Below are 17,696 nucleotides of genomic sequence, written 5' to 3'. Positions count from 1 at the left end.
ACATATATTCATACCTATCTTCACCTAACCTCACTTAACCAAACCTGACCTCACCTAACCTCACTTGAACTCTCCTATCCATATCTAACCACACCTAACCTAACCTAACCAAACCACACCTAACCTCACCAAAACTCGCCAAATCTCTCCTAACATCATGTAACGTCATATAAGCATGCCTAACCTCACCTACCCTCACCTATCATCACTTACTCTCTCCAAACCTCACATAACCTAACCTATCCTCACCTAAGTTACCTAACCTCATCTAGTCACACCAAACCTCACCTAATCACACAAAACAACAACTAATTTCACCTAACCTCACCTAACAATATGTAACATCACCTAGCTAGCCTCATGTAACCTCACCTAATCTCAGCTAACCTCACCTAACCTCACTTAACCTAACCGAACCTAACCTAACCTAAACTAACCTAACTTCACCTAATCTCACCTAATTTCAAGTAATCTCACCCAACATCACTTAACCTTACCTAACCTCTTCTAGCCTCTAGCCTCACCTAACATCTCTTATCCTCTCATTACCACTCCAAAACACACTTAACCTCATCTAACCTCAGCTAACCAAACATAACCACACCTAGCATTAACAAACCTCATCTAGCTTCACTTAACCCCACCTAAGCACACCTAACCTCAAGTTAATGTCACCTAAGCACACATAACCTCAACTAACCTTACCTAACCTCACCCAAACACACCCATCCTCTCTAACCTCACATACCTATACATAATCTTACTTAAAGACACATAACCTCCTGTAACCTCATCTAAGCACACCTAACATTACCTAATCTCACATAACCTTACCTAACCTCACTTAACCTCACCTAAGGTCTCCTAATATCACCTAACCATCCCTACCCACAAATAACACAATCTAACTTCTAACCAAAGTTGACCTTAATGAAACTCACCTAAGCTCTCCTAACCACACTTAACCAAACCTAACCTTAAATAATCACACCAAACCAGAACTATCCTCACCTAATATGACCTAACATCTACTAACCACACATAATTGCACTTAATCTCAACTAACGTCACATAACCTGTTATAACCTCATGTAAACTTCCCTAAGCAAACTTAAACTCTCCTAACCTCACCTAACCACACCTAAAAACTTACCTAACCTCAACTTACCTCAGCTAAACACACCTAACCTCACCTAACAACATCTAACCTCATCTAAACTTACCAAACCTAACCTCACTTAAGCAATCACACCCTCAAGAAACCTCACCTAATCACACCTATCCTTACCTAATCTCACATAACCCAAACAAACCTTACCGAACCTCACATTATCTCTCTTTACAACACTTATCCACGCATAACCTCACCTAGCCTCACCTAACCTTACATAACCTCTGCTAACCTCACCTAGACATGAACTAACCTCACATAACCACAAGTAACTTCACTTAACCTCACCTCACCTCATTTAAACCTCTTAACCTCACATAACCTCTCCTAACCACACCTAACCACACCCATCAGTACCTAACCTCATCTAACCTCAGCTAACCTCACCTAACTTCTCCTAGCCACACCTAACCACAACTAACCTCACTAGACATCACCAAACCTCTCATAACCTAGCAAAACCTAATATAAGCATTCCTTACCTGATTTAACCTCACCTAACTTCACCTAATCACACCTAACCTCAACTAATTACACCTAACCACACCTAATCTCACCTCAAGTAACCATACCTATCCTCAGTTAAACTCATCTTGCCTCAGCTCACCTTACATAACCTCATCTAGCCTCACATAACCTGACCTAATATTATCTAACCTCACCTAACCACACCTTATCATAATTATAACACAACCTCACCTAACCATATGTAGCGTTACCTAACCTCATGCAAGCTCACATAATCTCAGCTCACCTTACCTAACCTCACCTTACCTCAACCTAACCAAATATAACGTAACTTAACATAACTTCACCTAACCTCACCTAATTTCAGCTAACCTCACCTAACCTTAATTAAACTAACCTAACTACATCTAACCTCATTTAACTTCACCTAACCTCATTTAACTTCACCTAACATCACCTAACCTCTCATAACCCTCATCCCATACCACACGTAATCACACCCAGAATTACCTAACTTCACCTAACCTCTCCTAACCTGTCCTAACCTCATCTATCCTCATGTAAGGATACATAAACTCACCTAATAACCCTAAAAAATCTTAACCTTACCTAATCACCGTAAGCACACCTAACTTATGCTCACCTAACCTTAACTAATCTCACTTAACTTTACTTAACCTCACCTAACCTAACTTCACCTTACTTAACCTCACCTAACCTAACTTCACCTAACCTCACTTAACCTTATGTAACCACATTTAGCCTCGCCTAACCTCGCCTCACCTCTCCTAACCACTACTAAACAAACCTAACTTTACTTAACCTTACCTAAACACACCTAACCATACCTAGTATTACCCAACATCACATAACATCACCTAACCTGTCCTAATTTCACCTAACCTAATCTTACCTAAGCACACCTTACCTCACCTAACCTCACCTAAGCAACCCTAACCTTCCTTAACCTCACCGAACCTCTCATAAGCACACCTAACCTTTCTAACCTCACCTTACCATACCTAAATTCATCTAACTTCACCTAACTTCACCTAAACATACCTAATATCACCTAACCATACCTAACCTCACCTAAACATACCTAATCTCACCTAACCACAACTAACCTTACCTAAGTACATCTAACCTCACCTAAGCACACATAACTTAAAGTAAACTTGCCTAAACTCACCTATGAACACTTAACCTTACCTTACATCACCTACACTTGCCTAACCTCATTAAACCTAAACCTCACCTAGCAGGAAAACTAGCCTTACCTAAGCACACCTAAACACACCTAACCTCACATAACCTAAACTAACCTGACCTAATCTCATATTACAACAGCATTCCACACCTAACCTCACCTAGTTTTACCTAGCCTGACCTAAGCTCACCTAATCTCATGAAACTTCACCTAACCAGACCTACCCCCACTTAACCTAACTAAACCTCTCCTAACCACACATAATCACACATATCCACTGCTAACAACCTCTCTTAACCTCTCTTAACCAAACCTGACCTCATTTAACATAACATAAACCCTACTAACCACAAGTTACAACAACTAACCTCACCTAACCACACCAAACAACAATTAACCTCACTTAACCTCAACAAACAGCTAATAACCAGACCTATACATATCTAACTTCACCTAAACTTACCTATCCTCTCCTAACCTCACATAACCTTACCTAAGCATGCCTAACCTCATATAACTTACCTTACCTAGCATCATTTAACCTCTCCTAACCTCACATAACCAAACATAACGTCACCTAAGTCACCTAACCATTCCTAATCACAACTGACATCACCAAATCACATCTAATCACATCTAGCCTAACCTAACATCACCTATCTTTCCCTAACCTCACCTAACCATACCTAAAAACACTTAAACTTTATATAACCACATATAATGTCACCTAACCTCGCCTAACCTCACCTAATCTTAAAATAAGCTCACCTAACCTCAGTTAACCTTACCGAATCTAACTAACCTAACCTAACTTCAACTAACCTCACCTAATCACACCTATCCTCTAAAAAACTCACTAGCCTCACCTAACCTTTCCTAACGTCTCCTATCCTCAGCTAACCTACCCTAACCTCACCTGACCCCACCTAACCTCATATTACCACACCTAATCTCATCTAACAGCACCTAACCTCACCTAAACTCTCCTAACCTTACATAACTTCTAACCAAACCTAATTTACCTAATCGCAGCTAACGTAACATAACCACTCCCAACCAAACTTAACCTCATATAACCTCACCTAACCACACCTAACATCACCAAACCTCACTCAGAGTCACCTGATCACACCTAACCGCACCTAATCTCACCTAACCTCAATTAACCTCACCTAACCTCACTGAACCTAACTTCAGCTATTATCACTTAACATCACTTAACATCACCTAACATTATTTCACAAACATCACAAGCTCACATAATCTTAGCTAAAATCACATAACTTCACCTATCCTTCACTAACCACATCTAACCACATCTAACCTCACATAACTTTACCTAATAACATCTAACCTCACCTAATCTTACCTAACCTTACCCAACCTAATGTAACTTCACCTCACCACACATAATGTGACTTAACCTTTCCTAACTTCACCTAACCTCACCTAACCATACCTAAAGTCACCTAACCTCATCTATCATAAAATAACCTCACTTAACCTTACCTAACCTCACCTAACTTTAACAAATCTCACTTAACCTCACCTAACTATACATAACATTACCTAACCTTACATAACCACACCTAACCTCATTAAACTTCACCTATCCTCACTAACAACACATATTCTCACCAAACATCACCTAAATACAACAAACCTCACCTAAACTACCCTAAGTCACCTAATCTCACCTAATCAAATCTAACATCACATATCTCAAATAACCACACCAAGTTACACCCAACCTCACCTAAACTCACCTACCTCACCTAAACTTACCTAATCTTAGCTACCCTTACCTAAAGTCACATAATCACAGGTAACCACACCATCTAAACCACACCTGAATATGCATAAAACAACTTAACCTCACCTAACCTCAGCAAATATCATCTAACCTCACCTAATCTTACCTAACCTTGCTCAACCTCTTCTAACCTTACCTAACCCCACCTTAACATTACCTAACCTCATCTTATCTCACTTGATCTTACCTAAAATCATATAAGATCACCTATTCTCAACTAACCACACCTAACCTCACTTAACCTCACCTAATTATACCTAACGTTACCTAATCTCACCTAATTTTACCTATCATCACCGAACATCACCTCCTTTCCCAATATCACTTAAGCACACCTAAACTCATACAACTTCACCTAAGCACACTTAACCTCACCTAACCTCACAAAACTTCAACTCACTACATCGAACGTCACTTAACATCACCTTACCATACCAACTGACACTTAACCTCACACACCCTTACCTAACCACCAAACCTCACATAACTTCACCTAACCACACCTTAACTCCCCTAATCTCTTCTAAGCACACTTAACTCCACCTATCCAAACAAAAACTAAAGTAACCTCACTTAACCTCACTTAACCACGCCTAACCTCATCTAACCTTTCTTAACCACATCTAACCACATATAACCACACCTAAACTCACATAACCACACCTAACGACACCTAACCTCACCTAACTTCTCCTAACCTTACCTAACCTAACCTAAATAAACTTAAGTTACCTAACCACACCTAATCTCACCTAACCTCACTTAACCACACATAACCATACCTAACCTCACCTAGCCATACCTAGAATCACCTAACCTCACATAGCCTCAGCTAACCTCTACTAACCTTACCTAACTTAACCTAAATTTACCTAAGTCACCTAACCTCATGTAACATAACCCAATCAAACCTAACATTAACTAATCACACCTAACCACATCTAACCTTACATAACCTCACCTAACCTCAACTAACCTCACTTAACACCTAACCTCATCTAACCTCACTTAACCTCTCTTAAACTCTCCTAATCACACCTAACCTCATCTAACCTCACCTAACCACATCTAAAATATAACTAAACTTACCTAACCTCACCTATCATCTAAACGCTCTTAACCTCACCTATCCTCACTTAACCTCTCCTATCCTCACCTAACCTTGCCTAAGCACACCTAACCTCACCTAACAGTACCTACTCCTACCTAATCTCACATAAACACACCTAACATGACCTGACCTCATTTAATCACAGCTGACCTCATTTAACCTGGTAGATTTTAACGTTTAACAAAGTATGCCTAACCTCACCTTACCTCACATAACCTCTCTTAACATAACTAAACATAACCTAAACTTACCTAAATCACCTAACTTAATCTAATCTCACCTAATCTCATATAATAACACCTATATACACCTAATGTTACCTAACCTCACATAAACACACATCATCTCACTTAACCTCACCTAAACTCAGCTAAACTCACCAAAACACCTGTATCTAACCTCACCTAACCACACCTAACCATACCTAGCCTCACTTAGCCATACATAACGTCACCTAACTCACTTATCCTCAACTAACCTCTACTAATATTGCAAAACCTCACCTAACCTTACCTAACGTCATTTAAACTCACCAAACCTCACCTAATTTTACCTAACCTCAACTAACCTCACCATACCTCACCTAACAAACCTAATTTCATCTAACCTAACCTAACCTCACTTAACCTTATCTAACCTCATGTATCCTATCGTAATCTATCCTCATGTATCCTAACGTAACTAACTACACTTAATCTCATCTAACTATACCTAACCTCATCTAACCTTAACTAACCATTCCTAACCTCACAAAATTTCCTAACTACACCTAACCTCATCTAACCTCACCTAACCACACTTCATGACACCTAATTTCACATAACCAAACTTATTAAAATCTAACCTGTCCTAACGTCACCTAACCTTAGCTAAGTAAACATAACCTCATCTAACCTCACTTAATCCTTCTAAGCATAACTTATATTACCTAACCTCAACTAACCTCATCTCAGCACACCTAACCACACCTAACACCACCTAACCTCACCTAACCATACATAACCTCACCTAACCTCACATAAACACACCTAACCTCAACAAATAACACCTATTCTAACCTAACTTTACCTAACCTCCCATAATCGCACCTAACTTCACCTAACCTCACCTAACAACACCTAAGCACACCTAACCTAACATAACCTTACATAATCAAACCTAACCCCATCTATCCTCATATTACCTCACTTCACTTCATCTAACCCCACCTAACTTCAATTTACCTCAACTAACCTACCTTAACTTCACCTAAGCACACCTAACCTCGCCTATCCTCACATTACCTCACTTCACTTTATCTAACCACACTTTACCTCAATTTACCCCAACTAACCTCTTTTAGCAACACCTAATCATAATCAACCTCATCTAACTTCACCTAAACACAACTAACCTTAACTAACCTCACCAATCATCTTCTAAACATACCTAACTTCACCTATCCTAACATAACCTCTCCTAAACTCACCAAAAATTCGAATGAGCACACCTAACCTCACCTAACATCACCTACCCTCACATAAAAACACATAACCTCAATTAACCTCATTTAACAATACCAAACCTTTCCTAATCTCTTGTAACCTCACCTAAATTAAACTAACCTAACATAACCTAAGCTAAATACACCTAACTTCACCTATCCTAACATAAACTCTTCTAACATCACCTAATTTAAAAAAAAAAAGCACACCTAACCTCACCTAACTTCACCTAACCATATATAACCTCATATAACTGCATCTAACATCACCTGATCTCACCTAACCTCTGTAAACTCACTCAATTTCACATAAGTATGCCAAACCTCACTTAACATCATGCAGCATCTCCTAACCTCACCTAACCAAAACTGACTTCACATAACCTCACATAACCTTAACAAATTTCACCTAATATCCCTTAACTTCAAGTAACTTCTTAGTTAATTATTCCTAACCTCACCTAACCATACCTAATATCACCTAACCTCACTTACCCTCACCAAACATCTACTAAACTCATCTAACCTCAATGAACCTTACCTAAGGTCACATAATCCCACCTAACCTCACCTAACCTTACTTATCCTAACTTAACCTCACTTATCCTCACCTAACCACATCTAACCTGACCAAACCTCACCTAACCACACCTAACCTTATATAACCTCATATAATCTAATTTAACCTCATTTAATTTCATCTATCCTCTCCTATCCACACTTAACAATGTAACCTCACATCACCTAACCTAACCACATCTAACCTCACCTAACTTACCTAACCATACCAAACCTCACCTAACCTCACCTAACCTTATAACCATATTAACCAAATCAAATCTCACTTAACCACACTAAATTTCACCTAACCTCACCTAACTTCACCATACTTCCCATAAACTCCCATAAACTTTCATAACCTCAGTTGAATTTACATACCCACCTAATCTCACATATCCTCTCATAAACACACCTGATCACCTATTCTCACCTAACCTCTCCTAACCTCACCCAACCTCGAATAATCTCACATAATCTCACCTAAATTCATCTAGCGCTTCTTAACCTCGCCTAACCTCATCTTAACATAACCTCACTTAAATTCATTGTACCATACATAACATTACCTAACCTCTTCTAATCTCACCTACCATTAAGTAACCTTAACTAACCTAACCTAAGTCACCTAACCTCACATAATATTATGTAATATTATCTTATCTCACCTAACCTCAACTAATCACAACTAGCCACACATAACCACATGTAAACTCACATAATCACACATAACCTTATTTTTCATCACCTAACCTTACCTAATCTCACCCAACCTCATATAACCACACCAAACATTACCTAACCTCACTTAACTATACCTAACCTCACCTAACCTCACCTACATTACCTCACTAACGTTACCTAACCTCCCATAATTTCACCTAACCACACCTAACTTCACTTAACCTCACCTAACCTTACCTAAGCACACCTAACCTCACCTAACGTCACCTAAGTAAACCTAACCATAAATAACCTCACCTAACCTCACCTAAACACACTTTACTTCACATAACATCACTTACCCTTACATAACATCACTAATACACACCTAACCTCATAAAACCTCCCCTAAGCACAGCTAACCTCACCTAAACTCACATAACTTCACCTAGCCTTAGCAAACCTCACCTAACCTCACCTTTCTACACCTATCCACATCTAACCTCATCTATCATCATCAAACCTCAACTAGCTTTATTATACATCTCCTAACCTTACCTAGCCTCACCTAACCTCACCGAATCTCATATAGCTTCACCTAACTACACTTAACCTCACCTAACCTCAACTAACCTCATCTAAACTCTCCTAACCATACCTAATCACACTTAACATCAACCAACAACATCAAACACAACTAACCTCACGTAACCTCTTCTAACCACACTTAACCACATATAATCTGACCAAACATTACCTAACATCATGTAAACTAACCTATCCACACCTAACCTAAGTTAACCTCACCTAACCTCATCTAACCACACCTCATCTAACATCACATAACCTCTCCTAACCACACCTAATCACACCTAACACCATCTAACCATACCTAACAAAACCTAACCTCAACTAACCTCACCTATCCTTACCTAACCTCTCTTAACAACCACTAACCACACCTAACCTCATCTAACCTTACCTAACCACACTACCTCACTTTATCTTTCCTAATCTCACCTAGCCTCACCTAACCTCACCAAATTTACATTACTTCTCTTAATCACACCTAACCTCACCTAACCTTATGTAACCACACCTAATCTCACCTATCCTCACTTAACCACCCATAACCTAACCTAACCTAACCTCAACTAACCTCACCTAAGCTAACAAAACATCACCTAACAATTAACCTCACTTAACCACACATAACCTAACCTAACCTCTCTTAACGTCATTTAATCTCACATAACCTCACCTAAGTCACCTAACCTCACTTAATCATACCTGACAATATCTAACCTCACCTAAACTAACCTAACCTTACCTAGCTACAACTTACCACACATACCTCATGTAACCCCTCCTAACCATTCTTAACCTTACCTAACCTTAGCTAATATCACCTAACCTCATATTCCCCCATTCAACATTAGCCAACTTCATCTTAACTCACTTAACCTCAGCTAACATGACCTAACCTCACATAATCCCACTGAACATTACCTAAAATCATCTTAACTCATGAAACCTTATGTAACCTCACATAACCTCACCCATCCTGAAGTTACCACAGTTAAGCTCACCTGACCTCACCTAACCACAACTAAACTCACCTAACCTCACGAAATCTCACCAATCATAACAAAACCACACCAAGCATCACCTAATAACATCTAATCTCACCTAACCACACCAAACCTCTCCTAACCACACCTAACCACACCTGACATCACTTAACTTAACTCATTGTTGATATGTCACTGAAACTGTAAAAACACCCTTAAAAACCTGCATCAGTTCAACTAGAGCCTTTTAAAAGTGTGTTTCTCCTATCAGTAATGCAGAAATGTTGTTAATATGTCACTGGAACTGTAAAAACGCCCTTGAAAACCTGCGTCACTTCAACTAGAGCCTTTTAAAAGTGTTTCTCCTGTCAGTAATGCAGAAATGTTGTTAATATGTCACTGAACTGTAAAAAACACCCTTGAAAACCTGTGTCATTTCAACTAGAGCCTTTTAGAGCCTTTTAAAAGCATTTCTCCTGTCAGTAATGCAGAAATGTTGTTAATCTATCACTGCAACTGTAAAAACACCCTTGAAAACCTGCATCACTTCAAATAGAGCTTTTAAAAGCATTTCTCCTGTCAGTAATGCAGAAATGTTGTTAATCTGTCACTGCAACTATAAAAACACCCTTGAAAACCTGCGGCACTTCAACTAGAGCTTTTAAAAGCATTTCTCCTGTCAGTAATGCAGAAATGTTGTTAATATGTCACTGCAACTGTAAAAACACCCTTGAAAACCCGCGTCACTTCAACTACAGCCTTTTAAAAGAGTGTTTCTCCTGTCAGTAATGCAGAAATGTAGTTAATCTGTCACTGGAACCGTAAAAAACAACCTTGAAAACCCGCGTCACTTCAACTAGATCCTTTTAAAAGCGTGTTTCTCCTGTCAGTAATGCAGAAATGTTCTTAATATGTCACTGCAACTGTAAAAACATCCTTGAAAACCCGCGTCACTTCAACTAGATCCTTTTAAAAGCGTGTTTCTCCTGTCAGTAATGCAGAAATGTTGTTAATATGTCACTGCAACTTTAAAAACACCCTTGAAAACCTGCGTCACTTCAACTAGAGCCTTTTAAAAGCGTGTTTCTCCTGTCAGTAATGCAGAAATGTTGTTAATATGTCACTGTAACTGTAAAAACACCCTTGAAAACCTGTGTCATTTCAACTAGAGCCTTTTAAAAGCGTGTTTCTTCTGTCAGTAATGCAGAAATGTTGTTAATCTGTCACCGTTCACACACAACAGCACAACAGCAAGTGTAACAGCAAGCTGAGTCTATGCAGTCTAGTTATGTTAGGTTAACTTAGGTCAGGTTAGAGCACGTGGGGTCCCCGGCTGGCTGGCGTCTGGCAGGTCTGCATTGCCAGATGTGTATTTTTTTGCAGTGTTACCAGGTCAGGCGAGGATACCACTCTCTCTCTCTCTCTCTCTCTCTCTCTCTCTCTCTCTCTCTCTCTCTCTCTCTCTCTCTCTCTCTCTCATTATAGCTGTTGTGTTTATGCATGTATGTGTGAGAGAGAGAGAGAGAGAGAGAGAGAGAGAGAGAGAGAGAGAGAGAGAGAGAGAGAGAGAGAGAGAGAGAGAGAGGCATTATGTGTGGAGTTGAATATATTTGAAAGCAGATTTGTGCATTTTTATAGCTCAATTCTGTCTTTACTTCATTGAGTTTTACAAGTAGAGATGTTGTTTTTGAAAGTGTTACCTTTTTCATACTTGATACCTAAGAGATGGGATGTTGTGAAACGGAGGAAATGTTCACAATTTTGGGGTGTTCAATATTAAACACACAAAGCCTGCAGGTGATGAGGAATTCATGAGATCATTTAACGTTTTGGGATCAATTCCATCCTCTTTAAGTTTACTTATTACCTTATTCATAGTTTGAGTGTGCTGCAAAGCCAAAAGGTCTTGCAAATGTTCAGTGAAATCTTTAATAACTACAGAAGGGAGCAACTTCTCTCTCAGTGCTAAAAGCCTTGTAACAATTTCATGGGTCCAGTTGATATTTAAATGTGATGAAGCACATTCGTTTCCTTCGTCAGTTATCATTTCCACACCAGCTTCACTCAGCATACAAATCCTAATCTCTGGATCAGGTAAGGAATCATCACAAACTTTAAATTTCCCCCTGACTCTATTAAGATGGCAATTATAAAATAATGCGTGATGTGAACGAATGTCTTAGTAGATACTTTACAGATTTGTATGATCTAGAACAGCCATCAATTTCACATCCAATTCTATATCCTGGTTCTGAGGAGTGTACATTTGTGTAATGATTTGACAAATTAAAAAAATGTCCTGATTTTAAAGCACCACGACCTGCATGCAAAAAACTTGCTATCAACTTTCATAGTGCTAAATACAAAATGTATGCATAAGTAAATTATGAAGAGATAAAACACAAACTTTCACACTGTTGTCCACCACCACTTACTGCAATACAGGACCTTGCAAACTTTTTATTCTTATAAGTTTTTTTTTTTTTTTTTTGTTAATGGGATAACCAAACAGGACTAGCAATGGTGGTATTATATTGCTTTGGAGGACATCATCAGATCCCTTTCTGCAACTGGAAAATAAATACATTTTAATAGTTTACTTTGGTATAGTCCTACACATTTTTGCATTGCACCATCAATTCTGCCTTCCTCATAATGGTCTGTCTTTGTAAATCAATTATATACCTGGTTTCATTCGTGGCCGGAACGATGGCTAAAGCACATTTCAACGAAGGACATTTGGTCAATGGACATTTAATCAAACTTTCAAAATCATAATTACGTGTGTGTGTGTGTGTGTGTGTGTGTGTGTGTGTGTGTAATTCACCTTCTGGTCGCCTGCTGGTCTCTCGACACAGCCAGCTTTTCCCCTACGTCCCTAGCTCAGAGCTAATATGGTATCGATCTTTCCTACGGTATCTACGTAATGATACGTGAGTGTGTGTGTGTGTGTTTTGAAATGAGTGAGACAGGGACGGAGGGGGGGGTTGGTGGTGGGGGGTAAAACTGTCAGATTTGACCTTGACAGTGAAAACGAAGGGAAGACAAGGAGGGTGGGAGGGGGTGAGGGGAGTAAAGGGGAGAGGAGGAGGTAGGGGAGAGATAGGGGAGGGGAGGAGGTAGGGGAGAGATAAGGGAGGATGGGGTAGGGGTGGTTTGAGCTTCCAACGGTTGACCGTGAAAAAATATTATTATCCTTATTATTCCTATTATTATATTATTCTTATATATATATATATATATATATATATATATATATATATATATATATATATATATATATATATATATATATATATATATATATATATATATATATATAGAGGACATTCTTATTATTGTCTCAAATCTCCTCATGACTTCACACACACACACACACACACACACACACACACACACCACTAAATACAATACCACTGCCTCTTGTTCTGGTATTAATTAATCAGATATGTACAACCGCTATGTTGTCGTTGTTGTTATAGTGTTGTAGTGATTAATAATATAACTCGTAGAGGTTGTTGTTAAAATTGTCTTTTTTGTCTGTCTGTCTGTCTGTCTTAAATGTCTCTGTCTCTGTCTTTAGTTATAGTGTTAGAAGGTTTAATATAACTCGTAGAGGTCGTTATGTATATATAGGGTGGTTAATAACTGGAACAGGTTAAGTAGACATGTGGTTAGTGGTGAAACATTAGATAGTTTAAAAAAAGGGCTAGATGAGAGCATGGATAGGGAGGATAGATGGGATGGGTAGGCGTTGGCTTGGTCCAATGGTGTGGATAGAGGAGCTGCCTTGTGTAGGCCATCACTTGACCTCTTGCAGTCTCCTCACTTCTTATGTTCTTATAACCACCACCACAACCACAGCCACAACCACCACCACCACCACTACTACGAGTCCCTTAACCTCTTCGGCATGGCCAGTCAAAACGTGCGCCGGCGCCATATCCGGGGTTTCCGCACGTGCGGCAAACTTTGAACTCTACCACCAACATTCATCAAAACTAAATAGAATCATAACATACTATGTATGGGCATATCTGGAATGGTTCCATTGTGCCTTACACACCAATATTCAGTCTAAAACAAACCAGTTTATATTTTACCTACTAGTTTTCGTGAGAGGATGGTGATGGTTGAGTGGTGTAAACGTGCTCCTCTTCCTCAGACTGATATAATATACGAGTGTTGAAAGACTGAGTCAAATGTGTCTTCTGCAGCTGGTGGCGGGTGATGGTGGTGGTGGTGGTGGTGAGGGTGATGGTGAAGGATGAGGGAGCGGGGGAGATGGAGGAGGAGGTGATTGTGAAGGAGAAGGTGGTGCGGGTGGTGGTGAGGGATGAGGGAGCGGGTGAGATGAAGGAGGGGGTTGACTGTGAAGGAGAAGGTGGTGGGGGTGGTGAGGGTGAGTGGTGAGGGGAAGGAACGATGGGTGATGATGGAAGAGAAGGAAGCTGACAAGAAAAAATAGCAGGAACAGGTGAAGGTGAGCGGGGGTGGGAGTGGTGGGAAGGTGAGAAAGGTTGATGATATAGAAAGGGAGGTGGTACGGAAGGTTGGTGAGGTTGAGAGGGTTCAGATGGGGGTGTATGGGGTGACTGGTCTCTATCGCACACGATCACCGCGCGAAATGTAATCTGTGACTGACAGTATGATGCAGTGCAGTGGCATGATCACAGGATGTGTCAACATAAGACACTTGCCACTTGTTTTATTTATTGTATGATTTATTTATCATTCTTTTCGTAATTCTCATTTCACTATGACATGATCATTATTTTATATTTGTCCATTTTTCATCTTTTCATCTCGGTATGAGCGAGGTGTTTGAATGTTGGTGTGATAAATTACTGCAGCGGCTAAGAGAGAGAGAGAGAGAGAGAGAGAGAGAGAGAGAGAGAGAGAGAGAAAGAGAGAGAGAGAGAGAGAGAGAGAGAGAGAGAGAGAGAGAGTTTTGTTATCGAAGTTTTTCTTTGTTTTCCTCTTCTTCCTCTTCCTCTTCCTCCTGCTCCTCCTTCTCTTCCGTATCTTTCAGTTTCTCTTCCTCCTCCTCCTCCTCCTGTTCTCTCTCTCCTATTCGTGTTGTTCCTTTTGTTCCTGTTGTTTGCCCCTTTCTTCCCTCTGTCGCTCCTCCTTGTTCACCCTCCAATCATTGTTAGGTTTTCTGTCACATTTCATAAATAAGGCTTCTTCTCTCACTTCTACCACTTCAGTGTGGCATCTAGTACTGCCGCACATTACAAAACACTACGTCTAAATAGAATATTCGCCCAAAACTACCCAAATATCTGCAGTATTAAGAATAAAGAGGAATAATTCATTGTTGTTTAGTTTCCCCTTAAAGAAGATTCGTTTTTTCTAATTACGTCATTTACTAAGAAACAAAAGGTTGAAAATCCTTCAAATTACAGTTACAGACTAGACCAAATTGACCTTACATGTAAACATTACAAATATGACTCTTTCTCTTAGTTTTACCATACAAACATAGTATTATACAACACAAAATAGTAGATTTAAATAGTATATACACCGGAAAACTCGTATAAACAACAATAACCACATTAATGAAGTATAGGTTAGTGTTCCTTAAAAGACACACGTTTTCTCTAATTACGTCACTCATTTAAGAAACATAAGGTCGAGCATCTTATAAATTTACTTAATAAAATGGACCTTATTGACCTTACAAATGAAAATTATAAATATGGCTCTTTCTCTGACATCTCCCACTTACACATAATAAATTGAATAGTAGATTTAAATAGTATATACAAGTAAAACTATCAAGAAACTCCTTTAATAGCAATAAACAGGAATAATGAAGTACAGGCTAGTGTCCCTTAAAATACATACGTTTTCTCTAATTACGTCACGCCTTTAAGAAACATAAAGTCGAGAATTTTTCCAATTACAGTTACAAAATGGACCATATTGACATTACACGCATAACTACTATTACTACTACTATTACTACAACTACTACTACTACTTACAGCCATTACTATCGCCGAAATAGTTGTACCACGTAACTTTCAGGGCTCCTTGTTGACCAATAGTCCAGCACACTACAAGGGCGGCCTGATAGTCCAAGTAGTCACCACATACGAGTGACCATTCACTACTCCTGCTACTACTGACATGCTGCTGCTGCTGCTGCTGCTGGTTGATGCAAATCTGACGGAGAGTAAAAGTTGTAGTAGTAGTAGTAGTAGTGGTAGTAGTAGTAGTAGTAGTAGTAGTAGTAGTAGTAGTAGTAGTAGCACTAGTAGTAGTAGTAGTAGTTTTTGTTGTAGTAGTAGTAGATAGTAGTAGTAGTAGTAGTAGTAGTAGTTAGGTTAGGAAGAGGAGACAGACAGAGAGAGAGAGAGAGAGAGAGAGAGAGAGAGAGAGAGAGAGGCAGACAAACAAATGACTATCTCCTTTCCGCTCCCTCCCTCCCTCCCTCCCTCCCTCCCTGTAGCACAATTTTTCAGCACAATTTCTGGCAAGTTACATTGAGACAGACTGCCTCTTCAAGACCACCACACTGCTGACTGGCCAGCCACGTGGAGTTTTATTTATTTTTTTTTTTTCTGTAGGAGGAACACCGGCCAAGGGAAACAAACAAATAATAAGAAAAAAATAATAATACCAGTCCCCCAATAGGGTCCGAGGCGGTGGTCAAAAACTGAAGGGTAAGTGTGTTGAAGCTTCCCTTGTGAAGGAGTTCAAGTCACAGGAAGGTGGAAGTACAGAAGCTGGCAGGAAGTTCCAGAGTTTACCAGAGAAAGGGGTGAATGACTGACAATACTGGTTAACTCTTGCAATAGACAGGTGGACAGATCAGTGGTGAGAGAAAGAAGGTGTTGTGTAGCGAGGCCGCTGGAGAGGGGAGGCATGCACGTGAGGCACACTCCATACATGGGCGAGTATGGCCCCTGTACAGAGTTAGCAAGCTCTAAGGCCACGGAGACGAGGAGTGCCTGTGTTGTCACCACTGCCTCTATCAAAGCTACGTGACTCATTTCCCATGCATATTCTCTCTCTCTCTCTCTCTCTCTCTCTCTCTCTCTCTCTCTCTCTCTCTCTCTCTCTCTCTCTCTCTCTCTCTCCCTCTCCCCTCCCCCCTTCCTCTCTCTTTCTCTATCTCTCTCTCCCGCTGCTTCCTTGGTTTAGTGTTGCCTGTGTTGTGCCCGAAAGCAGTGTTGTAGATTTTATTGCGCTGTGCCCGTAATCATTGAGTGACCACCCTGTGCGTGTGTTGCCGCGTCAGGAAGGGAGTGTTGCGTCTCCAGGTGAGTACTCCTCTTGCACAAACACACACACGCACCGCCACTGGCCACTCGTTCAGCAGTCAGGCTCTCTGTAAGTGCCGCAGGAAGAGGCGTGCCTCACTCAAACTGAAGGAAGCCACGCTAAGAAAACACACTTGTATTTAGGTACAGCGAGTGTGTGTGTGTGTGTGTGTGTGTGTGTGTGTGTGTGTGTGTGTGTGTGTGTGTGTGTGTGTGTGTGCATCTGTGTGTGTGTGTGTGTGTGTGTGTGTGTGTGTGTGTGTGTGTGTGTGTGTGTGTGTGAGGATGACAATGATGATAATGATGGTGATGATGATGATGGCGATGACAATGATGATGATGACAATGATAATGATGATGATGATCATCATCAT

General features: G+C 40.0%; 2 long non-coding RNA genes across 3 annotated transcripts in view; one reads left to right on the top strand and one right to left on the bottom strand.

Moving 5' to 3' along the window:
* Window positions 1–15,609: 15,609 nt before the first annotated feature.
* Window positions 15,610–17,696, bottom strand: part of LOC135095193 (uncharacterized) — a 35,085-nt gene continuing 32,998 nt past the window's right edge. The window contains exon 5 of one of the 2 annotated variants that reach the window (XR_010264115.1): window positions 15,610–16,222. This is a non-coding gene — a long non-coding RNA (uncharacterized LOC135095193). The remainder of the gene's footprint in view (window positions 16,223–17,696) is intronic. The other variant, XR_010264116.1, reaches the window with a different exon arrangement.
* LOC135095194 (uncharacterized) overlaps window positions 17,162–17,696 on the top strand; it is a 35,392-nt gene continuing 34,857 nt past the window's right edge. The window contains exon 1 of the long non-coding RNA XR_010264117.1: window positions 17,162–17,322. This is a non-coding gene — a long non-coding RNA (uncharacterized LOC135095194). The remainder of the gene's footprint in view (window positions 17,323–17,696) is intronic.

Source organism: Scylla paramamosain, chromosome 48, assembly GCF_035594125.1.
Source record: "Scylla paramamosain isolate STU-SP2022 chromosome 48, ASM3559412v1, whole genome shotgun sequence".
Lineage (NCBI taxonomy): Eukaryota > Metazoa > Arthropoda > Malacostraca > Decapoda > Portunidae > Scylla > Scylla paramamosain.
Note: the sequence above shows the minus strand (reverse complement) of the source record. Positions and strands in the feature narration are given on the sequence as shown.